Source organism: Argentina silus (genome assembly GCF_951799395.1).
Source record: "Argentina silus genome assembly, chromosome: Y".
Classification (NCBI taxonomy): Eukaryota; Metazoa; Chordata; class Actinopteri; order Argentiniformes; family Argentinidae; genus Argentina; species Argentina silus.
In genome coordinates this window covers 11,260,441-11,279,978 of record NC_139654.1, presented here as the reverse complement: position 1 = coordinate 11,279,978, position 19,538 = coordinate 11,260,441, and positions in this window count along the sequence as shown.

The following is a 19,538-nucleotide window of genomic DNA, read 5'->3' as shown; positions in this document are numbered from 1 at the left end:
TTTCTATCATTAATCGATTGAATAACTCATCCCTCAATATTTAGCAGGGTCTGGATTTTTAATTCCTGTGATCGGGTTCTACTGTCAGAAGTGTGAGGAGTTCTTTGGAGACCGGAACACTGCAAGCCACCGACGCAATGACTCTAGCACGGTAATTCAGTTAGGACACTTATGTCGTTTTTAATAAGTTTAATGAAAATGGTAATCCATTAGGTTTGGCGTAATTGGATGGCTCCGCTCTGATATATCTATATATAACCTGATATCTGATATAACCCCCCGTAGGTAGATAAAAACACAGAGTGAACCTGCACGTGGAAGCTGGGGCGGTGGATGGGACGACCAAAAAGTAACTTGCATAGCTAGTGGCGAAAACACTGTTTAACCATGGTGGAGTGTTGCATAACTCTGCTCTTTTAAGCCTAGTCCCATGAACATGTAATGTGTTTGCTTTCTTTCATATGTGGATTCCGCTGTCGTCTCCTTAAAGTGCCCTGCCTGAACATACATAAACTTCATTTCAGTCAGGACACTTACATTGTTTTTAATAAGTTTAATGAAAATGGTTATACATTAGGCTCGGCGTAATTGGATGGCTCTGCTCTTATATAGCTCCCCGCCTGAAGTTAAACAACATTATTAAATACAATATTATAAGGCTGGAGCCCATAAACAACAGAACTATCCAACACCAATGCAACTGTGTCTGAACTAACCCTGGTACCTGCTTAGCAGGGTGACCCTCCCGAGGTCCCCCTACACCTTCTTCAGTGCAGGGACAAATGGCTTTGCCACCTGGATCAGACGGGGGTCATTCTAGCATGATGTGACCTCAACTATTCACTATTACCCATGTATTTCAGCGACCTCTCTGCTGTCCTTCTCATTAGTATTATAGGGCAAGGTCTTCTAAAAGTTTTACAGCCCTTTGGAGATGGCATTTTTGCTTCTTGACTCTAAGCTCGTCAGCGCCCTCATATTATAGATCTGTGTGGTCATTCTACTTTTACGACGCAATCAGTACCCAGCCACCACCTGCTATGAGAAACTGTTTCAGCACATGCTTTTCTCTTAAGTTCAACAGCTGTACTGCTGTTTATTGCAACCATTGCCATCATGTCTCTATAACATACATTCCTCAGCGCGTTTTGGGCTTCGCATTTCTTGAAAAATTCAATCTAAGTAACGTATGTTTGTATGGTGCTGAGGACATCAATCCATCAGCCTGTAAGCAGGCTGTTAATTGCTGCATGCCATCGCATTTCCATGTATATATTATGTACTCGCTTCTGTCTGCTTGACACTGTCTTTTTGATTTCATTCACTTTCCACGTTCTTAAGATGCTGAGGTGGGTGGGTGAGTGGGTGGGTGAGTGCGTGCATACGTGGAATAGTGTGTGTGCGCCATCTCATCAGGGTAGCTGACACCTCGAAGGTTGATGCCACTGAAGTGGCAGCGCAGAAGGAGTGAAGTGTGTGTGTGTTCCCGGATTTAGCCCACATGGTGCAGCAGCCGGCGACATGCTCTCCTGGAATCTGGTCATAGATTTTTCCCTCCTCAATGACCATCGGTTTGTAGACGTCGTCCGTGGTGGGCATGCAAATAGCAGGACATGGAAGAGAATGGGATACAAGCAACTATTACTTGAGCAAGAAAAGCAAACAAAAGCTCATCAATTTCCAAATCAGAGAGTGTGAGAATCATAAAGATAGAAGAATAATCATAAACAGTATATTCACCACTCATTAGAAGCCCATGAAAACCTAGAAAGCTACTCAGCGACAATCTACATAGTGACTTAAACACCCTCTTCTTAGAGGACGCCAGCTGTTCCCTTAGAGCAGTGGTACTCTCCCGGGGGGGCGCGAGTAGGCTACAGGATGGGAGAAAAAAAAAAAAAAAAAAAAAAAAAAAATCACGGACTCACTGGCTATTAGTAGACCTACAAAGGAGATGCAACAGATTCCCCCCCATGTCGAAATGCAAGTGGTTGGACTATTATAACACACAAACAAATCAACCACACGGTTTCATTTCAAATCTACCAATACAGGGGGTAGTATTTTGAGCCTGTGACGCAACGTCACGTAAGTGCTACTGTATAAGCGTCCGCACACGCGTCGTAGCTCCATTCACTCTAGTCTAGTCTCTTGCCAAGTTCGCTTGTGCCAACTCTCGCTAGTCTATCTGTTATCAATCTCGATATCGATTTACTTAGGCCTATACTTCAAAACCCAAACAGTCTTTTTAAAGACTAACCCCACAAACAGTCTTTTTAAAGATTATCCCCATCTCAGCCCTAGCCAGTAATTTTTTTAACTGCTAGGCGTGCACTTAGCTAACTAGCTAGCAACTTTTTCACCGTGTTGCAACACAACTATACGACCCACGCGACTAAGACACACACACACTCACCCACTCACAAAGGACTACAATTGTTAAGTCTTAAAATAAAATCTGCATTGCCTGCAAAATCGTTATTGTGTACTGTTGTATTAAAGATCGTGCCTAAGTCCCGACTGATTAGCCCCCGATACTAGTCTCTCAACATAGCCACACACGCACACATCGTTACATCACAGCCTAAACTTTATTGAAAACACAACTAATCCACATCCAAATTATTTCAAAACCAAACAAAAATGGAGAGATTTCTAGTGAGGACCAACAAGGCAACCGACGCACCACCAGCTGCAAAAAAGCTTCGAAGGTACGATGAATGAAATACCGCAAATACCCCAATCGTGCACAAATCAAGGATGATTTGAGGCTATGTTTATCAGACATTGCGCCAAGAATTGAGGATCTTTGCAAGGCAAAGCAGGCTCAGGTCTCACATTAACATCGCCAACCTGCAAGCTTCTGTAAAAAATGCAGATGATATGCCTACTATTAGGCCTAGTAATAATAACAATAATAAAGCATAAATTCATATCAGAGGTCTGGTGCCAATTCCCAATTATAGCAGTAGCCTAGTAATGATAATAGGCCTACTGATGATAATGATAATAATAATAATAACAACAACAATAAAGCATGTAACCTCATATAATTATATAGCAATAGCCTAGTAATGATAATAGGCCTACCACTACTCATAATAATAATAATGCCTGCAAGCTCACATTAGAAGTCTGGTGCTACTGCCAATTATAACAATAGCCTAGTAATGATAATAGGCCTACCTACCGCTACTGATGATAATAATAATAATAATAATAATAATAATAATAATAATAATAATAGTGTGGGCCTAACAATAATAGCCTAGCCTAGGGCTATCTATCTATCTATCTATCTATCTACAGTGGGGGAAATAATTATTTGATCCCCTGCTGATTTTGTTAGTTTGCCCGATTACAAAGAAATGAGCGGTCTATAATTTTTATGGTACTTTTATTTTAACAAATAGACACAGAATATATATATATATAAAAAAGTCCAGAAAAACATATTATATAAAGTTAGAAATTAATTTGCATTTGATCGAAGGAAATAAGTATTTGATCCCCAAGCAAAACATGACTTAGTACTTGGTGGAGAAACCCTTGTTGGCAAGCACAGAAGTCAGACGTTTCTTGTAGTTGGTCACCAGGTTTGCACACATCTCAGGAGGGATTTTGGTCCACTCCTCTTTACAGATCCTCTCCAAATCCTGAAGGTTTCAAGGCTTTTGCTTGGCAACTCGAAGCTTCAGCTCCCTCCACAAATTTTCTATAGGATTAAGGTCTGGAGACTAGCTAGGCCACTCCATGACCTTAGTGTGCTTCTTCTTGAGCCACTCCTTTGTTGCCTTGGCCGTATGTTTTGGGTCATTGTCATGCAGGAAGACCCATCCACGACTCATCCTCAGTGCTCTGGCTGAGGGAAGGAGGTTCTCGTCCAAGATCTTACGGTACATGGCCCCGTCCATTGGCCCCTCAATGCAGTGAAGTCGTCCTGTACCCTTAGCAGAGAAACAACCCCAAAGCATAATGTTTCCACCTCCGTGTTTGACGGTGGGGATGGTGTTCTTGGGATTGTAGCATTCAGCATTTCTCTCCCTCCAAACACGAAGAGTCGAATTTATGCCAAAGAGTTCAATTTTGGTCTCATCTGACCACATCACCTTCTCCCAAGCCTTCTCTGAATCATTTAAGTGTTCATTGGCAAACTTCAGATGGGCCTGTACATGTGCCTTCTTGAGCAGGGGGACCTTGCGGGCACTGCAGGATTTCAATCCGTTACGGTGTAGTGTGTTACCAATGGTTTTCTTGGTGACTGTGGTCCCAGCTGCCTTAATATCATTACCGAGCTCCTCCCGTGTAGTTCTGGGCTGATCCCTCACCCTTCTCATGATCATCCTTACCCCATGAGGCGAGATCTTGCATGGATCTCCAGGCCGAGGGCGATTGATTCTTATTTTGTATTTCTTCCATTTTCTAATAATTGCACCAACAGTTGTCTCCTTCTCACCAAGCTTCTTGCTGATGGTCTTCCAGCCCATTCCAGCCTTGTGCAGGTCTACAACTCTTACCCTGATGTCCTTTGAATGTTCTTTGGTCTTGCCTATGGTGGTGGAGAGGTTGGAATGGAAGAGATTGATTCTATTGACAGGTGTCTTTTATACCCATAACAAGCAGAGATTAGGAGTACTTTCTTAAAGTGACAGGAGTAATCTGTGTGCCTCATGGGCATATAACCGGTCTGTATGAGCCAGAATTCTTGCTGGTTTGTAGGGGATCAAATACTTATTTCCTTCGATCAAATGCAAATCAATTTATAACTTTATATAATGTGTTTTTTCTGGACTTCTTTGTTGATATTCTGTCTCTATTTGTTAAAATAAAAGTACCATAAAAATTATAGACCGCTCATTTCTTTGTAATCAGGCAAACTAACAAAATCAGCAGGGGATCAAATAATTATTTCCCCCACTGTATCTATCTATCTATCTATGCAAGGTGGTGTAGTGGGGGTGGCGCCGGGAGGGGGGGGGGCGCGCCGGGAGGAGGGGGGGCCCCAACTGCAATGAACCAGCTTTGGGGGGGCCCAGCTTGCAAAAGGTTGAGAACCCCTGCCTTAGAGCATAGGTGTCAAACTCATTCCATGGAGGGCCGAGTGTCTACAGGTTTTTGCTCTTCCCATCTACTTGATTGATGAATTAAGGTCACTAATTAGTATGGAACTCCCCTCACCTGGTTGACAAGGTCTTAATTGAAAGGAAAAAACAAAAACCTGCTGACACTCAGCCCCCCATGGAATGAGTTTGACACCTGTGCCTTAGAGGAAGACTTTTATCATTGCTAAATTGCGTTCCCTTGAAAGACTAATAGAGGACTCCCGAACAATCTATACTGCACGGATCATGCCCGCCGCTGACAGAAGCCTGCCATCTGAGCCATGGGAGACTGTAGTTCTGTAGTCTTTGCCACCCCATTCACATGTAAAGAGCAGCCTTGAACACACGGGACACAACACCTTCAGTCTAGAATCTAACCAGACAAGCCATATCAAAAAAGGGGGGGGAAGGCATTGGCAGGCCAGTGTCCAGGCACCTTGAACAGGATAAATTCACACCATGCTCTGAACCAAAGTTGTTATGACCCAAAAACAAATAGAAGAGCTGCATCGCAACTCAACACGCACTTCAACACAGCAGGACTAGCGCATTGAACGACACCCTGCAACCAACATAATAGTGCGATGATAGCGAGTGCAAAGTAAACATGTCTTCCCTCACACAGATGTAGCGAGAGAATATAGTATACACATTGTGACAAAAAGTGATGACGTCACATAATTTATGAGGCTGTGGCCCCTCCCACAGGATGTAGATCCGTGAGAATGGAAGGTATGGGTTAGGAGGGAGGGGTGGGTAGGGGATGTGGAGGGGGCCCCCCTGGGGGGCCCTGAACTGCCTGAAGAACCATAGGGGGGTCAGCTAAAGTTTGTCACTGATAAGGGGTGTTGGGAGGGGTGGTGATGACTTTATGTGGCATACAGGCATCTATGTCAAAATTGCATATGAGGCTTAAAATAAAACTTCAATACAGGGGGTTAAAATGGGCAATTAAAAAATGGTTAGGCTGCTACTCTAGTGCTAGTATTGTGTTCAATAATGAAGGGTTAGGGTTGATAAAAGGGGGGTTTAAAAAAAAAAGGTTCATTTTTAAAAAAATGTTTAGTTTCAAACGAGGGGTCTGCCACAGTGGCACGGACGTGACGTTGATAAGATCATGTGTTTCCAGGGTAAAAGGTGTATATATATATATATATATATATATATATATATATATATATATATATATATATATGAGCAAGGGTGAGATCTGGAGTAGTGGTTGTGGCTGTATGACAGTGTCTAAAATGGCTTCTACAAGGAGGATGGGGGAAATGGAAGGGTGTTTAATGATCCATGAGACATGGGTGTGAGGCTAAGGTGTTCTGTTGTTTGTAAAATTAGTTGTAGCATCTTGACATTTTTATGAGGCTGTGGTCACCCCCGTAGGATGTAGAACCGTGAGAATGGATTGGTTGGATTAGGGGGGAATCACTGGGCCCTGAACTGTCTGAAGACCGACCGACCGAGGTCCTGCTAAAGTTTGCCTCTGATAAGAGCATGTGTTTCCCTGACAAAAAGATGTATATATATGTGACCCTGAGAGCTGGTCACAAAGGCCCAAAACTTGTGACAGCGGCATCTGATCAATCTCTCTCCACCATGGAGGTGCAATTGTGTGGAAATGGCTGTGTGTTCTACCTCTTGTTACCTGTTCAAGTGTTAGGGTAACATCACACTGCTGGTCATTTCCTCATAATTACACGTGATATATCTATCTGATTCTTGTATTGAGGTTCAACGTTTTTCAACGTTTGCCATGTGGGACAGTGAACCGGCATTCTGTAATCCTAGGTTTTGTAAGCTATCCTGAAGCATGTTCTAAATGTTTTTTCAAGAAAAAAGTGGCTTGAAAGTCTTGGGATCTTTAGCATTGAGCTGTAAGACCCAAATTGTTAGGAAAGTATTTGTTGGTCGTACAAAGCTTTTGGCTTTTTCCTTTTTTTCTACATGCCAATGGAACAGCATTTTTAGCACCTTTTTTTTTTATTTGAGATGGATATGGGAAGTTTAGAAACCAATGATGGATAACAATACAATCTGACTTAAAGAAGCGTATTGCATATCTTTGAATATAGACATGTTGCATATGTAGGTATGTTCGCAAGTAACATGTCAGTAAAGAAAAGGGTAATGAAAGTCATAGCAGCTCACCACCAAAAATCTGAATTTGACTATGGGTATTGTCTCTTATTTTAACCCTTGGCTTGACATTTTAAATGTACAACATGTACCGCTATATTCCCATAGACCCATATAGAGTTCATGAAAAGTATCACTAATTTGGTTCGTTATCTCACAATTTGTTATTTAGGTCGATTTTTAGGATAGAACTTGAGTTGCTGGTATTATTGTGGGAACTCAAATCAGTCACTCAGCTTTTTCTATAGGCTACCCTCATCAATGCAGAATATGTGCTTGTCCAATGAAATGTGAATGTTCTCGTTTCAGTACGCTGAACGCTTCATCTTTCACTCCACCGTTTCCTAAATCATTTTACCTCATATCCTTTGTTCATCCTAAATTTGTTTCTAATACTGCTTATTCATGTTTTAAGTTACCTATTTATGCCAGCACCTTAGATTACCAGACCTGTACAACATTTGATAACAATGTTATTTTTGCACTAAAATAAAATGACTTTTGGAGCTATTGCTTGAGTTGAGTCTAGTGTGTTTCAGATGGTTGGACGTTCAGATTGTTCTGTTTTAGAGAGGAGAGGTGATGAGGGCAGGTGGATGTTCATCATGAAACTTACTTTGTTTAATACCAGGCTAGTTTGTCTGGTGAGACCACACCAACTCATTGCATAGCTTGTTAACCAACTGGTCCCGGATACACGTAATGTACGAGCACTACTAATTCAGAAATTCATTTTTACACCCAATGGTCGAGAGGGATACTAACTAGCCAAATAGCATGCAGTGGGTGATATTACAGAGAATAATGCCTTTAATGTTTTATTACAGAAATAACTGCCAATAGGTTGTCATTGAATCTCCCCCCATAAAATGTTGCTGTTCATTAGTTATGATCTCAGTTTTGAGCTATGGTGAAGCGTAACAGTGCATATGCAAATCATTGTGAAACTGACATTTATTTTGACTTTTGTTGGACATTCAATATGTAGGCTAGGCTATATCTTACTGGTTGTTTGTAGTCTGTCTGTCTATCTCTAGTGTGTGGAAAGTATCCAGCAAATTGGTTCTTCGATGAATATGTGTAGGCCTAGTACTTGTTTCTGGGGTCACCGAAACTACAGCATTTATAGAGAAGTCAAGCTGCAAAAATGCATCATGGAATGTTGCCACTGGCCATGCAGATAGAACTAGTTACATATCAGGATGTAGTTGAATTATCTGTCAACCTGTACATTTTTCATCGTTGGGGGACACAGTTTATCTGAAGCTAATCTATTTCCAGTGAATGGATATGTTCATGGGTGTGTGTGTTGTCATTCCAATGAGGGATAAGTGTTTAATTTGAGAGTGACCTGAACAATAGCAAGCCCAGGATGTAAATAATGAAATCACATTTAAATCATACATGCACCATTTCTAGTCTAGTACTTGCATAAAAACTAGGCTTAAGGGTGCCCTCTGATCAGATCTTGACAGTTTTTAGGGAAAAGGCACATTTAATTGCGAAAGAGTATGGTTATGAGGGGTCTGTTTTGTTTAACTAAATGGCATATCATCATGGATATCATAGACCAATTCAGCTCACCAGTAGGCACATTTCACGTGCCTCTGTTGCTTGAATGCAACAATTGAATTGGATTCAATTGGATTGTCTGTTGATCTTTTTTCATCATGCTTAATCGAGTTGTGGGGAGTGTTTTAGAGATTGTTTAACGTCGTCATTGCTCGGCTTTACCCTTTGTTGGTTTGTATGACTTCTTCAACTGGTCCCTACATGGATGTCTCAGTTCAGTTGTCAATCTCCATTCAAAATGGGCTAAGAATAGTATAGATGGATGCCTTTTCCATATGACCCATATTTCTCTGTGTTGCAGAAGGACATTCAAGCAAACAATGTTAATAACAAAATGAAACGTGAATCTGGGTTTGCACTATTGTAGGCCTATAGCCTACTGCTGACCATCTAAACATCTCCTAAAAGTATAATGTCAGATATATAGGCACAGTAATGCCTCTCTATGCCTTTCTCCTATCTTCCCCTGAAGAGCTAACCTCCCCATATAGTAGAGTATAACTTATTTTCTTAATTCAAAGGTAACAATAGGTAACACTGAATGTACTGAAAGCCAGAGTGTTGATATACTTTAAGAAATGACGTATCCACCTGTAAAATGCGTATTATGCATGTTCATTAACTTGAACTTATTGAGCCCCTCAAATTGGGATAGTAAGAAGTCGAAGTTGTCTTTGTTTTCTGATGGCTGTTCTCTGGCAAAAATTGACCCTAAGAATGAGACTGATGGAACATTAGTCATGTTAGTCGTTGAATTGGCATCTACTAGAAAGATTGAATTTGAGCTGGTGCGAAGATTGGTCCTACTTTGTATTGCCTGTTGAGGTGCTGTAATAGAGGAGCTGTTACCATAGTTGAGGTGTCGTGTGATCTTATTGTATGTTTAATTTTGGCTTCAGCTTTTACTATTCATATTCCCATCAGACGACAGTTTTTTCCTCAAGTAACCAACAGAAACAATTAATGTTTGTCACCTTTTGCGGAATGCCTGAAAATGTTATGGTTATCGTTAAACCCCCCTACAACCTTTAATACGCGTAATGGCACCATAACAATGATGCTTCTCGTACCGTTGTCCGTTATGGTTTATGAGTTGACTTCTCTTGTATTTTTGTTTGTTTAGCTTATGTCTAGATGTTGCTCTTTTATTCCCCAAAAATATGTATGATGGCTTCTGCAGGCCCTGCTACAGTATGATGATCTCATATCTCACTCTGTTTTGAGTAGTCAACATTTTAGTTTATTTTATCGGGTCTTTTTTGGTTGCGTTCATTTGGAGAACTATGATCGTCGTCACGCAGAGCTTGGCTCCATCCATCCATCGACTCGCAGCGACTCTATCCTGAGAAAGTACGGTTGCAAAAGAAATCGGAGAACTTTCGTAGAGCTTCCCCAAACCGAACCAATGCCATATAGCTGAATTACATGCAACATGCAAGACATCATAACTAATAATGCAAGGTATTTTGTATCTTTCTGAAAGCATTGAGGGCTTCAGAGCAACTTGGCTTTTTATATACCAACTTGGAAAACTACCTCAGAACGGTCTCGGGTGCTAGTGTTGTATATCCCTAATTTATAATGACAAAGATCAATTTTAGTGACCAAATGACACAAGCCAATACTGTGTACAAACTTTATCATTTTACTTCCTTTAACCTTTAGTTAAGCAAAATTTGTAATTATGGATGAACTTTGAACGTTTTAGTATGTACATTAAAGTTCATGGGACCCAAATTTTGTAATTGGGAGTTCAAGTCTCAATGTTATGTACGCAGGCAAATCCTCCCTTTTTAAAATGTAGTAATACTGTAACTAAAACAACCAATGAACGCTCAGCAGACACTGAGTTGGGACTCATTTGTGTGGCAATGTAAGCTGTAGTCATGACTGGATGATATATCGATGTACCAATGAAATGGATATTTAGATTTGCAATGAATCACTATCAATATTCCTGCAATATGTTTTGGTAGTATAAATAGTGGGCTGCGGATTGAAAGAAAGAGGCATGTTGATGGGATGTTGTAGGCAGGGCAATAATGACTAAAGTCTGAGTTGGAGTTATGATTTGCTGAGCAGTGTAGATGGGCCAACGTTAGGTAAGATGCATGGCAGGTATCACTCTGAGCTGTACCCTGGACTGGGGTCTCCAGCACGTCTTGTGGCAACTTTCATTTAACATTTAAGCATTGGTAGGAGGTCATCTAATTAATTGAATATAGGTTACCTGTAACTTTGCAAACCTATAAGTAGTGTTTTTAGTGGTTCGTAGTTGGCTTATAGACGTCACTGAGTGATCATCAAGGATCTAACATCTGCATCTTGAAGGGATGTTATCCAGTGCCGCAATAAAACCAGCGAGGCTTTTCTTGCCCTTTGCCATTTAAAGCTGTTTGTTGCAACCAGAAAACGACAAGAACAGTAGCACGCTATTCATTATCCAAATTTGATACAGTTTTTGATATGACGATAGATGTATTTTTGCATGCTACATTTTACAAAGGGAATACACATTTGAAATTACTTTTCTCAATGTATTTGTGACATGATATACTGATGTAGTGGCATATATCGGTCATTCAAGAGATCAATCGATTGAAAGGCACTGTACAGAGAAGGTTGTATGGAAATTAAATTAAAGTTCTTATGTCATTCTTGTTGTCTGAGCTGAAAACATCCCGCATGTTATTGTTTTATGTGTGCCTTTTCAGAGATTTCCTTTCCACCTCCCATATACTGGGGTTGCCAGCCCTATTTCATTTACAGCGCCACATGAAATAATTTCTACATTAATTATCATGCAACCTTAAAAGTGAAGACGCTGCATAGAACGATCAGTATTTGTGTTTTGCACTTTCAAAGCAGTTTCAAAATTGCCCCACTTAAGGTTGGGCAAACTGACAAAAAAACAACAATAAAAGACGAGGTATTTTAAGCTATCGATAGGAATTATAAGGAATAATATGACTTTGAAGAGCTTTTCTAAAAAGTTAAAAGATATATCTATATATCTATCTATATAGATAGATATTCATATATATTCATGAAGTACCTCATAAGCCTGATATATGCTGCATTGACTTTTCTCATTTCTTTTTTTCTTTTGTGTGCTTCATATTATCCAATAAAAAATTGTATTTCCCCTTTTTTGAGAGGTTTGATCATCACCTAAGGCTGTGCACTGGACATGCAAAAGCTATTTTCTGATTAAGGAGGTCTTGAACAACATGTAGTGCTACATGTTCACTGTCAGATGGAATGAAAGGGTATGTATGAATCTGAAGCGGAATGGTTCCGTAGGATTATGTGTAATTTATGCAATTGTTAACATTACATTTGATCAAAGGAATATTTCTAAATTGTAGCGACGGTACTTTCCATGTTTTGCTTTGTAAGGATGCTGTATGTGTCCATATAGCCTAAAACACTGGGTTAAATCAATGAGGACTTAATGTCCACCAACACAACTATCGGGTACCTGGCGACTCCATGCTGTTCAATGTGACTGGTGATTCAGGTATTGCCGTGAAAGGGCTGTATCTGCTACTGTGTCCATCCCTGTCCTATTCCCCCGCACCTTTGTCTTAAGATAGCCTTAGAACTACACATGGAGTACATTCTTCTCGTACATTACGCCTTAAAAGTACAAAATTATGCACAAGAAATCCACAACTTGCAAGAGAGCTTGATGCCCATAGACACTTCAGAAACCATGTCATGCGTCATTGCCATATATCTACCTCCTATGAATGTAGGAGTGTCCTGGAAATTGGGTTTACTATGAAAAAAAGTTGAGACATGGGAACATGTAGCACTACATGTTGTTCAAGACCTCCTTAATCAGAAAATAGCTTTTGCATGTCCAGTGCACAGCCTTAGGTGATGATCAAACCTCTCAAAAAAGGGGAAATACAATTTTTTATTGGATAATATGAAGCACACAAAAGAAAAAAAGAAATGAGAAAAGTCAATGCAGCATATATCAGGCTTATGAGGTACTTCATGAATATATATGAATATCTATCTATATAGATAGATATATAGATATATCTTTTAACTTTTTAGAAAAGCTCTTCAAAGTCATATTATTCCTTATAATTCCTATCGATAGCTTAAAATACCTCGTCTTTTATTGTTGTTTTTTTGTCAGTTTGCCCAACCTTAAGTGGGGCAATTTTGAAACTGCTTTGAAAGTGCAAAACACAAATACTGATCGTTCTATGCAGCGTCTTCACTTTTAAGGTTGCATGATAATTAATGTAGAAATTATTTCATGTGGCGCTGTAAATGAAATAGGGCTGGCAACCCCAGTATATGGGAGGTGGAAAGGAAATCTCTGAAAAGGCACACATAAAACAATAACATGCGGGATGTTTTCAGCTCAGACAACAAGAATGACATAAGAACTTTAATTTAATTTCCATACAACCTTCTCTGTACAGTGCCTTTCAATCGATTGATCTCTTGAATGACCGATATATGCCACTACATCAGTATATCATGTCACAAATACATTGAGAAAAGTAATTTCAAATGTGTATTCCCTTTGTAAAATGTAGCATGCAAAAATACATCTATCGTCATATCAAAAACTGTATCAAATTTGGATAATGAATAGCGTGCTACTGTTCTTGTCGTTTTCTGGTTGCAACAAACAGCTTTAAATGGCAAAGGGCAAGAAAAGCCTCGCTGGTTTTATTGCGGCACTGGATAACATCCCTTCAAGATGCAGATGTTAGATCCTTGATGATCACTCAGTGACGTCTATAAGCCAACTACGAACCACTAAAAACACTACTTATAGGTTTGCAAAGTTACAGGTAACCTATATTCAATTAATTAGATGACCTCCTACCAATGCTTAAATGTTAAATGAAAGTTGCCACAAGACGTGCTGGAGACCCCAGTCCAGGGTACAGCTCAGAGTGATACCTGCCATGCATCTTACCTAACGTTGGCCCATCTACACTGCTCAGCAAATCATAACTCCAACTCAGACTTTAGTCATTATTGCCCTGCCTACAACATCCCATCAACATGCCTCTTTCTTTCAATCCGCAGCCCACTATTTATACTACCAAAACATATTGCAGGAATATTGATAGTGATTCATTGCAAATCTAAATATCCATTTCATTGGTACATCGATATATCATCCAGTCATGACTACAGCTTACATTGCCACACAAATGAGTCCCAACTCAGTGTCTGCTGAGCGTTCATTGGTTGTTTTAGTTACAGTATTACTACATTTTAAAAAGGGAGGATTTGCCTGCGTACATAACATTGAGACTTGAACTCCCAATTACAAAATTTGGGTCCCATGAACTTTAATGTACATACTAAAACGTTCAAAGTTCATCCATAATTACAAATTTTGCTTAACTAAAGGTTAAAGGAAGTAAAATGATAAAGTTTGTACACAGTATTGGCTTGTGTCATTTGGTCACTAAAATTGATCTTTGTCATTATAAATTAGGGATATACAACACTAGCACCCGAGACCGTTCTGAGGTAGTTTTCCAAGTTGGTATATAAAAAGCCAAGTTGCTCTGAAGCCCTCAATGCTTTCAGAAAGATACAAAATACCTTGCATTATTAGTTATGATGTCTTGCATGTTGCATGTAATTCAGCTATATGGCATTGGTTCGGTTTGGGGAAGCTCTACGAAAGTTCTCCGATTTCTTTTGCAACCGTACTTTCTCAGGATAGAGTCGCTGCGAGTCGATGGATGGATGGAGCCAAGCTCTGCGTGACGACGATCATAGTTCTCCAAATGAACGCAACCAAAAAAGACCCGATAAAATAAACTAAAATGTTGACTACTCAAAACAGAGTGAGATATGAGATCATCATACTGTAGCAGGGCCTGCAGAAGCCATCATACATATTTTTGGGGAATAAAAGAGCAACATCTAGACATAAGCTAAACAAACAAAAATACAAGAGAAGTCAACTCATAAACCATAACGGACAACGGTACGAGAAGCATCATTGTTATGGTGCCATTACGCGTATTAAAGGTTGTAGGGGGGTTTAACGATAACCATAACATTTTCAGGCATTCCGCAAAAGGTGACAAACATTAATTGTTTCTGTTGGTTACTTGAGGAAAAAACTGTCGTCTGATGGGAATATGAATAGTAAAAGCTGAAGCCAAAATTAAACATACAATAAGATCACACGACACCTCAACTATGGTAACAGCTCCTCTATTACAGCACCTCAACAGGCAATACAAAGTAGGACCAATCTTCGCACCAGCTCAAATTCAATCTTTCTAGTAGATGCCAATTCAACGACTAACATGACTAATGTTCCATCAGTCTCATTCTTAGGGTCAATTTTTGCCAGAGAACAGCCATCAGAAAACAAAGACAACTTCGACTTCTTACTATCCCAATTTGAGGGGCTCAATAAGTTCAAGTTAATGAACATGCATAATACGCATTTTACAGGTGGATACGTCATTTCTTAAAGTATATCAACACTCTGGCTTTCAGTACATTCAGTGTTACCTATTGTTACCTTTGAATTAAGAAAATAAGTTATACTCTACTATATGGGGAGGTTAGCTCTTCAGGGGAAGATAGGAGAAAGGCATAGAGAGGCATTACTGTGCCTATATATCTGACATTATACTTTTAGGAGATGTTTAGATGGTCAGCAGTAGGCTATAGGCCTACAATAGTGCAAACCCAGATTCACGTTTCATTTTGTTATTAACATTGTTTGCTTGAATGTCCTTCTGCAACACAGAGAAATATGGGTCATATGGAAAAGGCATCCATCTATACTATTCTTAGCCCATTTTGAATGGAGATTGACAACTGAACTGAGACATCCATGTAGGGACCAGTTGAAGAAGTCATACAAACCAACAAAGGGTAAAGCCGAGCAATGACGACGTTAAACAATCTCTAAAACACTCCCCACAACTCGATTAAGCATGATGAAAAAAGATCAACAGACAATCCAATTGAATCCAATTCAATTGTTGCATTCAAGCAACAGAGGCACGTGAAATGTGCCTACTGGTGAGCTGAATTGGTCTATGATATCCATGATGATATGCCATTTAGTTAAACAAAACAGACCCCTCATAACCATACTCTTTCGCAATTAAATGTGCCTTTTCCCTAAAAACTGTCAAGATCTGATCAGAGGGCACCCTTAAGCCTAGTTTTTATGCAAGTACTAGACTAGAAATGGTGCATGTATGATTTAAATGTGATTTCATTATTTACATCCTGGGCTTGCTATTGTTCAGGTCACTCTCAAATTAAACACTTATCCCTCATTGGAATGACAACACACACACCCATGAACATATCCATTCACTGGAAATAGATTAGCTTCAGATAAACTGTGTCCCCCAACGATGAAAAATGTACAGGTTGACAGATAATTCAACTACATCCTGATATGTAACTAGTTCTATCTGCATGGCCAGTGGCAACATTCCATGATGCATTTTTGCAGCTTGACTTCTCTATAAATGCTGTAGTTTCGGTGACCACAGAAACAAGTACTAGGCCTACACATATTCATCGAAGAACCAATTTGCTGGATACTTTCCACACACTAGAGATAGACAGACAGACTACAAACAACCAGTAAGATATAGCCTAGCCTACATATTGAATGTCCAACAAAAGTCAAAATAAATGTCAGTTTCACAATGATTTGCATATGCACTGTTACGCTTCACCATAGCTCAAAACTGAGATCATAACTAATGAACAGCAACATTTTATGGGGGGAGATTCAATGACAACCTATTGGCAGTTATTTCTGTAATAAAACATTAAAGGCATTATTCTCTGTAATATCACCCACTGCATGCTATTTGGCTAGTTAGTATCCCTCTCGACCATTGGGTGTAAAAATGAATTTCTGAATTAGTAGTGCTCGTACATTACGTGTATCCGGGACCAGTTGGTTAACAAGCTATGCAATGAGTTGGTGTGGTCTCACCAGACAAACTAGCCTGGTATTAAACAAAGTAAGTTTCATGATGAACATCCACCTGCCCTCATCACCTCTCCTCTCTAAAACAGAACAATCTGAACGTCCAACCATCTGAAACACACTAGACTCAACTCAAGCAATAGCTCCAAAAGTCATTTTATTTTAGTGCAAAAATAACATTGTTATCAAATGTTGTACAGGTCTGGTAATCTAAGGTGCTGGCATAAATAGGTAACTTAAAACATGAATAAGCAGTATTAGAAACAAATTTAGGATGAACAAAGGATATGAGGTAAAATGATTTAGGAAACGGTGGAGTGAAAGATGAAGCGTTCAGCGTACTGAAACGAGAACATTCACATTTCATTGGACAAGCACATATTCTGCATTGATGAGGGTAGCCTATAGAAAAAGCTGAGTGACTGATTTGAGTTCCCACAATAATACCAGCAACTCAAGTTCTATCCTAAAAATCGACCTAAATAACAAATTGTGAGATAACGAACCAAATTAGTGATACTTTTCATGAACTCTATATGGGTCTATGGGAATATAGCGGTACATGTTGTACATTTAAAATGTCAAGCCAAGGGTTAAAATAAGAGACAATACCCATAGTCAAATTCAGATTTTTGGTGGTGAGCTGCTATGACTTTCATTACCCTTTTCTTTACTGACATGTTACTTGCGAACATACCTACATATGCAACATGTCTATATTCAAAGATATGCAATACGCTTCTTTAAGTCAGATTGTATTGTTATCCATCATTGGTTTCTAAACTTCCCATATCCATCTCAAATAAAAAAAAAAGGTGCTAAAAATGCTGTTCCATTGGCATGTAGAAAAAAAGGAAAAAGCCAAAAGCTTTGTACGACCAACAAATACTTTCCTAACAATTTGGGTCTTACAGCTCAATGCTAAAGATCCCAAGACTTTCAAGCCACTTTTTTCTTGAAAAAACATTTAGAACATGCTTCAGGATAGCTTACAAAACCTAGGATTACAGAATGCCGGTTCACTGTCCCACATGGCAAACGTTGAAAAACGTTGAACCTCAATACAAGAATCAGATAGATATATCACGTGTAATTATGAGGAAATGACCAGCAGTGTGATGTTACCCTAACACTTGAACAGGTAACAAGAGGTAGAACACACAGCCATTTCCACACAATTGCACCTCCATGGTGGAGAGAGATTGATCAGATGCCGCTGTCACAAGTTTTGGGCCTTTGTGACCAGCTCTCAGGGTCACATATATATACATCTTTTTGTCAGGGAAACACATGCTCTTATCAGAGGCAAACTTTAGCAGGACCTCGGTCGGTCGGTCTTCAGACAGTTCAGGGCCCAGTGATTCCCCCCTAATCCAACCAATCCATTCTCACGGTTCTACATCCTACGGGGGTGACCACAGCCTCATAAAAATGTCAAGATGCTACAACTAATTTTACAAACAACAGAACACCTTAGCCTCACACCCATGTCTCATGGATCATTAAACACCCTTCCATTTCCCCCATCCTCCTTGTAGAAGCCATTTTAGACACTGTCATACAGCCACAACCACTACTCCAGATCTCACCCTTGCTCATATATATATATATATATATATATATATATATATATATATATATATATATATATATACACCTTTTACCCTGGAAACACATGATCTTATCAACGTCACGTCCGTGCCACTGTGGCAGACCCCTCGTTTGAAACTAAACATTTTTTTAAAAATGAACCTTTTTTTTTTAAACCCCCCTTTTATCAACCCTAACCCTTCATTATTGAACACAATACTAGCACTAGAGTAGCAGCCTAACCATTTTTTAATTGCCCATTTTAACCCCCTGTATTGAAGTTTTATTTTAAGCCTCATATGCAATTTTGACATAGATGCCTGTATGCCACATAAAGTCATCACCACCCCTCCCAACACCCCTTATCAGTGACAAACTTTAGCTGACCCCCCTATGGTTCTTCAGGCAGTTCAGGGCCCCCCAGGGGGGCCCCCTCCACATCCCCTACCCACCCCTCCCTCCTAACCCATACCTTCCATTCTCACGGATCTACATCCTGTGGGAGGGGCCACAGCCTCATAAATTATGTGACGTCATCACTTTTTGTCACAATGTGTATACTATATTCTCTGTAGCGCCCCTATAGAAAAGAAAGTGAAGGAGAACATGTAAATGAAGCAAGACGTTAAGCCATAAACCTCTAACATTGACACACTGTTGTCTTAGTGAAACAGTGCTGTGTCCCTGTTGTGCACAGGGAGGCTTCTCTCAGTGCTATCCTCTCTGTGACCAAAGAGAAAATCTGGGCGCCAAGCTACTAACGTACTAACTCTGTATTGAATAAGACGCTATCAAACACAATTTCACCAATAGCTAGACAAAATATTTGCAAGCCAATATTCTAATCAGTCTTGCTCTACAGTTTGCGTTGATTTCTCAAATATTATTCCAGAATTGTTAGGCTAAATGCCTACTGCATTAGCTACTAGCTTTCCCTTGCATCCTAGACGTGTTGATGACACCTCAAACTCCGATACAATCTTTTAACGGCAAGAACACATCTTCACCGTAGTTTTATCAAATTGAGCCAATCAGTTATTGTCGTAATTTTCCCATCTATATGGCAAGACCCATCATACACCCGAGTTTTATCAATTTGTCGGAGAAAAACGTGACATATGACGGACAGAGACTGAATCATAAAACCCTGGCTTCGA